General features: G+C 38.1%; 1 pseudogene; it reads right to left on the reverse strand.

Annotated features, from left to right (window-relative positions):
* Positions 1-813: 813 nt before the first annotated feature.
* LOC123818129 lies at positions 814-3,644 on the reverse strand (annotated as a pseudogene).
* Positions 3,645-10,802: the final 7,158 nt, after the last annotated feature.

The following is a 10,802-nucleotide window of genomic DNA, read 5'->3' on the forward strand; positions in this document are numbered from 1 at the left end:
CACCCTAGTGCCCAGAAAAGTGTCTTCAGTAAACTTGTAGTAGAGGCTCAATAAGTTCTTGTTACATAAGTAAAGTTAAATTTACAACAGTGTTAGAATTATATCTGCACCAGTCATAAGCAGTAATAAAGACATAATTGTTACATGTGTAGAGGACAAAGGTGAAGACATAATTTGGTGCAGATATATAGCCTCAAGATTGTTGTGTTCAGACTGCACCAGACATTCTCTGATTATGTTAAGAAAGACTTTGTAATCTGTTTGATTTCAGAAACTGTTTAACAACAGGGAAATAAATAGTTTATTAAACCAAAGGAGAAAAGGAAGATTTACGGTGATGATTTGGGAAAAGGCTAGAAGATTAAGATGACTATAAAACAAAGGATTTTGCAAGGATATCAGAGATGAGAGTGAGTGGGTTAATCTTGAAAAATATGATTATCCTACAAGAGTTAAAGGGAGAAAGAGGAAAACTTAAAGAAAAAAAAAGAAAAATAGAGAGAGAGATAACACTAAGCTCTCTGACTCATTAGTGGTCTCACTGGTAGTGCCACAAGTAGCCTGACAAGGCAAGAGGATTGCAACATTAGAGAATGACAAGGGTACTTAAAATAAAGACATATTTTAAAATCCAGACATCTGCAGAATTTAAATCAGCATTCATAGATAAAATTAGGTTTTTCTAAATATTTTTTAAAGTATGCATTTGTCAGTTCTACTAATTTCTTTCTTTCTTTCTTTCTTTCTTTCTTTCTTTCTTTCTTTCTTTTTGCAAATAGGATTTCTTATTCATCACCATTAAAACTCTGAATTTTAAACAGATTCTCGGACTGAGGGTTCAGATCCATCCGCTTGTTCAACTTTTAGTGGCTGTCTCATTCCCGGTAGCTTTTCCAGAACTGCTATCTTCACCATGAAGCTCTGTGAATTTTCCCAATTCAAACTTGAACTTATTTAGCATTTTGACTTTTGTTGTTGTTTCTAAAATTGTATTTATTGAACAGTTGTCCTGATTTTCCCTCCTTTGTGCCCCTCTACCTAGTGTCCCCTACTTCCTCAGGCAATCCCCCCACAATTGTTCATGTCCATAGGCCATGCATATAAGTCCTTGGGCTACTCCATTTCCTGTGCTGTACTCTACATCCCCCGTGACTATTATGTAACTACCTATTTGTATTTCTTAATCCCCTCACCTCTTCACCAATTTTCCCCCTCCCCCCTCCCATCTGGTAAAACCATCTGGTAACTTTTTTTCTCTTGCTGCTTTTAAGAGTCCCTCTTTATCTTTGATCTTTGGCCTGTTAATGATGATGTGTCTTCGAGTGGGCCTCTTTGCATCCATCTTGCTTGGGACTCTCTGTACTTCCTGGACTTCCATGTCTTCTTCCTTCACCAAATTAGGGAAGTTTTCATTCACTATTTTTTCAGATAGATTTCTAATTCCTTGCTCTTTCTCTTCTCCTTCTGGCACCCCTATGTTGTGAATGTTGGACCTCTTGAACTTGTCAAAGAAGCTGTTTATACTACCCTTATTTTTTTTATTCTTTTTTCTTATTGTTCTGTGTGGTTGTATTTTGCTTCCTTATGTTCCAAATCAGTTTTGATTCTGAGCTTCATCCACTCTACTGTTGTTTTCCTATAAATTTTTTTTAAATTTCAATTAGTGGATACTTCATTTTTTGACTGGATATTTTTTTTTTTTGCTGAGGTCCTCACTAAGTTCCTTGAGCATCCTTATAAACAGTGTTTTGAACTCTGCATCTGATAGACTGCTTATCTCCATTTTGTTTAGCTCTTTTTCTGGAGTTTCAATCTTTTCTTTCATTAGGGCCATGTTTCTTTGTCTCCTCATTTTGGCAACCTCTCTGTGTTTCTTTCTATGTACTAGGTAGAGCTGCTTTGACTCTGTGTGTTGGTAGTGTGGCCTAGTGCAGTAGGTGTCCTGTAGGGTCCAGTGGCACAGCCTTCTCTATTACCCAAGGTGGGTACTCAAGGTATACCCTTCGTACAGGCTGAGTATACCCTCCTCTTATAGTTGAGCCTTGGTTGCTGTTGGCAGATCAATGAGAGGGATTTACCCAGCCCCATTAGCTGTGAGGACTGGCTGTGACCACTGACCATCAACCTCTGCTGTCTGTTGAAAATCAGCTATGTAGGGGCAGGGTGGTGGTGCTCTGATATGGTCCGTAGCTGTCCACTGGCTACGCTGGCCCTGGGTTTTCCTGGGTGGTACAGGCCAAGGTCAGCCCCCACTTGTGTTTTGCCCAGGGCACCCTGCCTGAGCTTTAATGCAATCTGCGATGGTTGCTGCTTGTGCTGGGCTTGAAGGTTCCTTCCCGGGTGAAGCCAAGCTGTGACTCTAATCTGGCTGCCTCTAGGGCTCATGGAAGCCAGCTATTGCTTGTTTGATAGGATTTAGGACCCAAGACCAGACATTCACACAGAAAAACAGCTTGGGTGGGCCTTTAAATTGGGTGGGGCAGAGCCCCTGGGGATCTCCAAAGCTGGTCATACAGTGTTAGCCAGGTTGATGGAGTTTCAGATTGGACACCAGCCTACTGGCTCTGTAGGGGGAGGACCCAGAAAATGGACAATGGCCTCTGTTCTCCTTGATGCCAGACACTTCTGTCTCTCCCTGTATACCACTGGTGCCTTCCAAGTTGCTACCCCAGTGCTGGAGCTCAGAAGGAGTGAGTCTGAGTAGGTGAGACCATGTGTGGGTTCTTTAAGAGGAACTGCTTGGGGCTCCAGTAGTTTCTTCAACTGGAAACAACTGGAATCCTGACCTAAGGGGCCTTGTGTGGGTCTGGGACTTCTCACTCCTGAGATACCCCTCCTGAATTTTTATCCACGTGAGTGTGGAACCAGCCCATTGTGTGTTTGTGCCCCTCCTACCAGCCTGGATGAAAGTGGTTTCTTTAATTCTGAAGTTGTGAGACTTCTATTCAGCTTGATTTCTGATATTCCTGAGTGACGGTTGTTCTATATTTTAGTTGTAATTTTGATGTGGTTGCACAAAGAGCTGAGACATGTCTGCCTGTGCCACCATCTTGACCGGAAGCCAGCATCTTGACTTTTCCAACAAAAACATAATGAAGTGAGTAAATTGATTAGCAAGTCTTTCATATGTCTTTTCCAATGTGATATGGAATCTGTTTAATTACCACTTCTTTCAGGTTGTCTCTTGGGTCATTATTTCCATCTTCTTCTGGATTTGGCCAACCTGTTGATGCTGAGCACAAGAAGTCTTCCTAATCTGAGTCTTGCATTTTTTAGATAAACCAACATGGAATAGATGAAGCAAGTAACCACCTGTAACCCTGACATCAACATGACCTTCAATCATAGTCTGTCAAGTTTGGACCACGGAGCCACATTTTGTCATGGGTAAGATCCACGTCATGGAAATTAGGCAGGCAGTTTTGGGTCTGAACATTCTCAGAAATTAGCTTGAATTTTCTAAATGCCTCTTTACCATTCTGGAAATCAGTTAAGCTCACATCAAAAAACACAGCCCTTGAGACTGTCTGAAGTGATTTTGGTTCCTTGAGTTCTCATGGCTAGTGTTTTTCCAATATTTCTTCTATGGACATAGCTGGTGCTTTCACATCACACCAATCTTTCTTCGAAAATGGAGCAACCATCCAGGCAGTATTTGTTAACAAACTGGGTTTTGTTATCTCTATTAGGGAATATAAACACACCAAAATGATGTCTATTTAGCAGGGTGAAGTTAAAAAGGCATTTTTATCACTTGTTTGTTATTATTTTATTATTGGGAATTTTAACACTATTTTGATACAGTGCATCCCAAATTCTTGTTTAAACTAACAAGTCATTATGTTAATAGCACATGTTCAAAGAAATGCAATTAATTCAGTTCCATAGGATAAGGATGTTGTTTGTTCAACTCTCTGTACCCAGGATCTAGAATGGTAGATCTTGACACAATAGGAATTCAAGAAATATTTGTCGAATAAATGGACAGAACTATAATGGATTTGGGACAGTAGATGGACTCTAAACCTAACAAGTTATCATATGTTTAACTAACATTCTCTACTATAAAGTAAATTCATCAAAATATTAAACATTTTCTTGGAATATTCATTTCATTAAAATAAAATGCTATAATACTATTTTGTTATATTTGGCTAGCAGCTTTCTACCTTTGTCAAACTTTATATTTCAATTTTTTTAAATATAGAAATCAGAGGTTTTCAAGGACTTTTTTCCTATTTCTTACCTGAACCAAAATAGAACCATAAGATCCCCAGGAGTTTCTTCAAATTTCAAATATCCAAATTCACCTCTCTGTCTATCTTGGAAAATTTACCTCTGAACTTAATTAAAGAAATTGAATATATTTATCATATATCTATGTTAAGTCAAGTTCACTGGTGATTTTTCTTTTTTTTTTAAGTTAAAGTAAGCTTCGAGGTTTAGGAAAACTGAGCAGACATTCCAGGACCTGAGTTTGCTTCCATTTAAAAAAGTATTAAATGGTATAACAAATGCATTGGGCCCAATTATCATCCCATCTAGATAGGTAACTTACCACTTCTAAGAGGAGAGCTTAGGGAGTGCTCCTTTTACACACGTGGTCAGGTTTCTTTTCTTCTTGTCCTTTTCCCTAAAATGTTTCTACCTAGATCAATTAGCTTTCTCCCTACCAAGCCTGGTTCTCATGAGTATGGGTGCCTAATGTTATCATTTTGATATGAAAAAGGTGGAAACTCATAGCAGTTTCTTGTATTCATTAACTTCGAGTCCATTTAAATCAAGCAACATACTTCAATCTGGTACCTGGTAACCAGACAGTTATTTCATACTCCTTTTTCTCCTCTCAGTTCCCTCACGCCAACTGTGGCTAATATTCAAAGATATGTTATTTATTTGGGTCAAAGTTTTACTCATTGAGATATTTTGTTTATGAGTCCTCTTCCCCAATCCTCCCCCCCTCAAAAGAAAATATTTTTACTGGATTAAAATGTTTTAAGTTTTTGGAAATAGAACCTATAAATTGTCTCATGTTATTTGTTTGGATCTTATCAGATACTGGTTTCCATTCTAAAATCTCAAATGTAAACCTCCACAGACATGAAAAGAATAGAGTTCATTTAATACAGTTTCCCAATTTAAGAGCTTTCTATTTTGATACAGCTATTTCTTTTTCATACTTTCCTGTGTCAGCAAAACAGAAATCAATTTAAATTTAGATAATCAATATTCAGCTAGCCTGAATGCTTTATTTCCTCTGGATACATGCTATTATAATGTACATGAATGTATGAATGTAGCAAATTAAATATAAGTAAATAATGGAGGATGGATGGCAAAGTGCTTATGGATCTTTAGTCGACAAAATAAATCCTGCTGAGTTTAATGGAGAAAAAGTGGAAACTCCCAAATAAGCATCTTTGAGGGGCTGAAGATTTTCTGTCAAAATATAACACAGGTTTTCCACAGTTATTGTGGCACCTAAGTAATCTTCAAAAACATACACTTTCAATGCATTTGCATTTCTCCTAGAAAATAATCATGTGGCTTACACTGTATCTGTTTTTATCACCAGCCCCTCTCCCTACACCCTTAAATGCATTGATTTCCTAGACATACAAAACAAAATATGAAATGATTTCATCAAAGAAGGAAAAAGATGACTTCTTTTTTAAAAAGTTGACTTTCTTTTATTTTTATAATTTTAATGTTATTTTAGAATATTTCAGTGCATTTAAAAGAATGAATGAAATATCTGGAAGACACTACTTTTAAAAAGCATATGGATACTTTTTGTGATACCATAGTTATTAAAATTTTTCAATGTAGTTCTTCAGCTGGTGATGTGATACATAAGTTATGCATAAAGACATGTATTTTGGTCCCTTATCATCACTGATATTTAAGATTAGACTCTAAGGACACCACGGGTAAAACAGTTTAAGCACAAATTCTCTTGCTGAGACTTACTTTAAGATCATTGTGATTGTTGAAAGCCCTCAGCTCTTGTAACCAGCCATATAATTATGCTATACTTAATAGAAACTTAGAATTAATATCTAAGATATTTTTAAGGTGGTTAACTTAAATCAATAAAGAGACTAAAGCAACTTCTCTTTCCCTATTCATTCTAACCTGTGAAGTGAAAGTTCATACTAGGATTATGAACCTGTAGTCTGAGAAATTCTCTAATATTACATATGGTATGTCAGTATTAGTATGCTTTCAGCTGTAAGAAATGGGAAGCTTTACCCAGCTGGCCTACCAAATAAGGACAAGCATGCACTTGGCACTTCAGAAGCAGGAAGGGTTTCAGCTTGGTACAGTCCCTGCAAATCCCTCCTTTATGTCCTGCACTTTGAGTAGTTTCATTCTTAGGTCAGCTGCCCTCATGGGGGTGAGGCTGTCACAGTCCCAGGCTTCACAACAGCACCAAGTGACTTCCAGAGAAAGAGGGTGTCTGTTCTGGGGACTTTCTCCTGACAGCAAAGACTTTTTTTTCCAAAAAGCTGGCATCTCATTGGTTTACCCTGGCTCTCATGCTCATTTTTCTGAACAATCCTATGGCCAGGGAATACCACAGCGACTTGCCTGGGCGCTTGTCCCAAACCAGTCACTGTTGCAAGGAGCTAAGACACCCTTTAAACCAACCAGGCTTCGCTCCAAGGCTGGAGATGAAATTATCTTTCTCTGAAGCACATGGGTTGTAAAGATATAAAAGAAAATGAGCTCCGAGCAGTGTGGCTCAGTTGGTTGAGTGTCAAACCACAAAGCAGAAGGTCACAGGTCAATTCCCCTTTAGAGCACATAGCTAGGTTGTAGGTTCTGTCCCAGTTGGAGCACATACGAGAGGCAACCAATTGATGTCTCTCTCTCACATCGATGTTTCTCTCCCTCTCTTTTTCCTTCTCTCCCTCTCTCTAAATTTTTTTTTAAAGTTAGGTACAGTTAGGAAGGGAAAAGGGAGAAGGGAGGGCTTTATCGATGTTCAGCAGAATATAGTAAAGCTGTTTTTTCTAAGTTGGTAGTTGTCTGTGATGTTGATCTCATTATTCAATAAAACACAACAAAATATTATAGAACAGTAATGATCAAAGTGTGTGTGGGGGGGCAGGGCATATTAAAAGCATTTAGGAGTATTTTTATCCAGGTAAAATTCCTCTCCCACCCCTGATTTTTATCTGTATGAGGTTGGTTTCTTAACCCTTTGAAAATTAGTTCTCTTAGAAAAAAAAAGAAAGAACATTAGTTCTCTTAGGATCCATGTTGGATCTGATGGATGATGGAGTTTAAAAGATTGAGAACCATTGTCATAGGAAAAGCTTTATGATTGAGGGGTAAAATAAATGGTTGTAAGGGAATAAAATCAAGTTTTGATATCTGGTTATTGGAATTTCAGCCTGGTGTCAGCCTCTTTCCGCTTGCTATTTTGGATTCACAGTCCTGTGAGAAAAACTATTGTTGATTTTTGATCTCTTCGAGGGGGAAAAGAGATTTCCTTAACCTAGTATGAAGGAAATCAACCAAACTTGCGTTATTTTGTTGGTCCTGTGTCTCACCTAAGACTGTGTCTCTTGGTAGAGAATGGTTCAGGAATAATGTAGCATTACTATCCCTTTCTCAGCAGAAGGCAAAAGAAATTTCTCAGAGAGCCCCGGGCAGTGGTTGTCACCATTTTAGATGGTAGAGACTCATGTTGGAAACATTGAGAAATTTTGTTTAACATGAGCTCTATTATAAATTTAATATATTTTCCAATTTTTAACAAAATAAAAAATTAAATGTAGAAAATTAAGAACATGTAGGAAAGTATAAAGAATAAAATTTAAAATCTTCATCACCTCTCAAGTTAAAGAGCCATTGATAACAGTATGGCATATCTTCCAATTATATATGAATCAATTGCAATACATATATAATGCTTTTCAAACATAGTACTTTACCAGGAATTCTGTTTAGTACATTGCATTCTTTCTTTAGTATACTATGAGTATTTCCCTAATGTATTAATAATTTTTCTAAAGCCATCATATAGGTATACAATAGATTATTTAACTAATTTTGTTTAGAGAGAGATATTTTACTCTTGCAGATAAAACATTTTGCAAAGCTAGAATATCCAATACAAGTATAAGCCTAGCCTTCTGTTTGAGCTACCCGAGTCCTAAAGTTAGCATTAAATCAGAAATTCAATAAGGAAACAAGGAATAAAACCCCAAATTATAAAACCAAAATGTGACAAAGACAAAGAACAAGCCTGGGAAGTAATTATGAGTCAGATGTGTGCTGGAATTTCCCGGAAGTTTTCAGATCCAAGTCAGAAATGTTGTTTGTCTACATGTATCTGGACTAAACTTCTATTTAACTGCTCCTTTATTAAGGCCTTGCAAATGTCAAGGTTGGAATTAAAGTAAAAGAAACAGAGCCGAAGAGTGAACCCACGCCTTGTGGGTAGTAGGTACTTGATATGACAGTTTTCAGAGGAAGAGACGGGGAAGGCAGCTCTGCCCCTCTTCGTCTTTGTATAGTGGAGAAGGCACGCCACTCTGGGGCGTGGACCAGGCCCCTGGGAGCAAGTGTTGACCACAGTAGTGCTGAGTGGTAGCTCAGGGTAGAGTTAGAAGTGTTGTCGCTCCAAGGAGTGCAATTCAAAGAGTAAGACCAATATTTCTGCTTATCTTTCACTTCAGGGCAACATTTCTGAGACTTAAGATCCCTCATAGACCACTTCATGATTTTTCCAAGTCTGTTACCACTCATGCTATCATTAATATTTTTGTCTTAACTTACTTTTTTCTTAATTTAAATATTTTATGCTAAATAAAAACATACCACAGTTTTAACTGAAAAACAGAACCACTTACCACAGGTGGAAATGGTAGGTGACCTCATGAATTCAATGAAAACAAACATGCAACAAAAATAGTACTTAGTTTGGGCTAGATGCTGTTGCTTGCCAAAGGCTCTTGAGTTTGAGGCCCAATTGCTGTTTGTTTAGCAAACAAATGGGAGAGTGGGTAGGGAAGAATTAACAAGTGTTAAAATCATTACCAGCAAATCCAGACTGCCCAAGGACTTCCTCAGAACAGCAAGAGAATGAAATCACTTTCACTATGTGACTCAGTGTTATTTATACCACCTAGCTTCCTGTTCAGCAGTGTACAAACTGCTAACAAACACTGTGCCGGATGAAGCTGCTGTCGGTAAGCGGGTAGGGAAAAGAGCCCAGTGTTGCCCTTAGGCCAGCCTTAGGAGCTATGAGGAGTTGAGGAGTTACCATAAACCTTTATATTCTATAAATGAATGATAGACTGGAGAAGGTATGCTCTCATATCTTGTAAACTCTCCTGTTACGGGGCATATCGTGCCCACCCTACCCCCCATTCCCAAATTCATATGTGGAAGTTTTAACTCCCACTACAACAGAGTGTGTTTTTTTATAGAAATAAGAGTTTTAAAGAGGTAATTAAGTTGAAATGAAGTCACTAGAGTGGATCCAAATCCAATTTGTCTGGTGTCTTAAAAAGTAGAGAAAATCGTGTGGTTGAGGGCCAGAGGGAAGAGGGCACTGGAGGCTGGATGGAGGTGGGCAAAGGAAGGAAAAAGGGGGACACCTGTACAGTCTCAACAATAAAAGTGAAGAAAAAAGAAAAGAAAAGTAAGAGATGCATACAGACACACAGGGAAGACCACATGAAGACATAAAGAGATGACAGCCACCTACAAGCCAGGGAAGATGCCTCAAAGGAAACCAACAGCACTGACACCTCGATCTTGGACTTCAAGCTACCTAGTCTGTGGCACTTTCTTATGGCAGCCCTAGCAAACTAATATATCTTCCAAATGGGAAAAATTTTGAAAAGAGACAGATTTTGTACAATGGGTTGGGCTTGTTTCCTGGAATATTACAAAGGTGCTAATGTCTAGAGCACATGTGGAGACCACTTGAATTTGGTTTCTTAATGGTAACAGGCATTTTAAGGCTACTAATGGAAATTGTGTATAAGGAGACATCCAGCAACACACAAATAAAGCACTGAGGTGATTAGAAACAACCCTGTGTATTACTGATGTCATGAGGTCTGTACCTCAAGAGGGGAAACAATCTTGGGTCAAATGGAGTCATGAGTGACTGACAATGTTCTTAGCGGGGTGGCCCTTGTCACAAGATGCAATTGGAACTTATTCCAAAATGAGCACCCTGCCACCCTAAAAATCACAAAATAAGCAATAAATGAGGTATTAATCAAGTTGTCTTCATCAACCGATAACCATCTATACTGGTGCACAAATTTAAAAGTCTGACCCTGTCCACCAGGTCAGTCCGAGACCCATCTGGCCACTTTGAGACGTATTGTGTTGGCCAAAAAGTCCATTCTGTTTTTTCCATATGATGGCTCTAGTAGTGCTTAGTTGTCTTTAACTTTATTCAAAACAATTTTGTGAGATTGTATTGTGACAGCTGTCATATCAGCATATACTTAAGGAAAACATCAAAACTGATGAATTTTTGTGCAGCTATTAATATTGAAGATGAAAGAAAATATGCAACATATTCAGTATATTATGCTTTATTATTTCAAGAAACGTAAAAATACAACTGAAATGCAAAAAAAGATTTGTGCAGTGTATGGAGAAGGTGCTGTGACTGATTGAATGTGTCAAAAGTGGTTTGTGAAGCTTCTCAGTACTATTGACATTTTGGTCAAATAATTCTTTGCTGTGGGGCTGTCTTTATGCATTGGAAGATGTTTAGCAGCACTCCTGGCTTCCACCCACTAGAAGCCCATAACAGGAAATAG

Source organism: Phyllostomus hastatus, unplaced genomic scaffold (genome assembly GCF_019186645.2).
Source record: "Phyllostomus hastatus isolate PE091 unplaced genomic scaffold, TTU_PhHast_1.1 phas_contig_254, whole genome shotgun sequence".
NCBI lineage: Eukaryota > Metazoa > Chordata > Mammalia > Chiroptera > Phyllostomidae > Phyllostomus > Phyllostomus hastatus.